This window comes from Cariama cristata, unplaced genomic scaffold (assembly GCF_000690535.1).
Source record: "Cariama cristata isolate BGI_N322 unplaced genomic scaffold, ASM69053v1 scaffold41837, whole genome shotgun sequence".
NCBI lineage: Eukaryota > Metazoa > Chordata > Aves > Cariamiformes > Cariamidae > Cariama > Cariama cristata.
Genome location: NW_009628068.1, coordinates 33,094 through 33,687, shown reverse-complemented (window position 1 = coordinate 33,687; position 594 = coordinate 33,094).

Genomic DNA, 594 nt, shown 5'->3' with positions numbered 1-594 from the left:
CGGCCCAGCCTTAAACGGTGACACAGTCAAAATCGTTCAGGGGGTTCCCTGGTCACTTCTCTTCTGTTCTTCTGAAACGCTATTTTACTGTCTTCTGGGTCCTCAAACTCCTGCATACAGAGGATTTCAGAGCACTGTATTTGCTTCCTCACATTTTTAAAGGAGGAAGTGCAATTTATGTCTGTTAACTGAGGCCCAGGACTGTGTTGAGAGGCAACTGCTGTTGTCAGGAAGGGACAGCCTGCTTTTGTAAGCATGTGCTGAAGTTTTTTGCCTTGCCTTCTCTTTTCTCAACACAAAGCTTTGAAGTTGTTCTGGGGATGCGCTGTAGGAGGAAGCGTCTGGGAGTGCAGGTGTAGCATCTGGGTGCCCAGCCAGCCAGACTGACTTGTGGGCTTTAGTCATTGAAGATCGCTTGAATTAGAATCATAGAATTATTATGGTTGGAAGAGATCTCAAAGATCATCAAGTCCAACCATATACCCAATGCCACTGTGCGTCCTAAACCCACTAAACCGTGTCTCCAAGCGCCACATCTAAACATTTTTTGAACACCTCCAGGGATGGTGAGTCCACTACCTCCCTGGGGAGCCT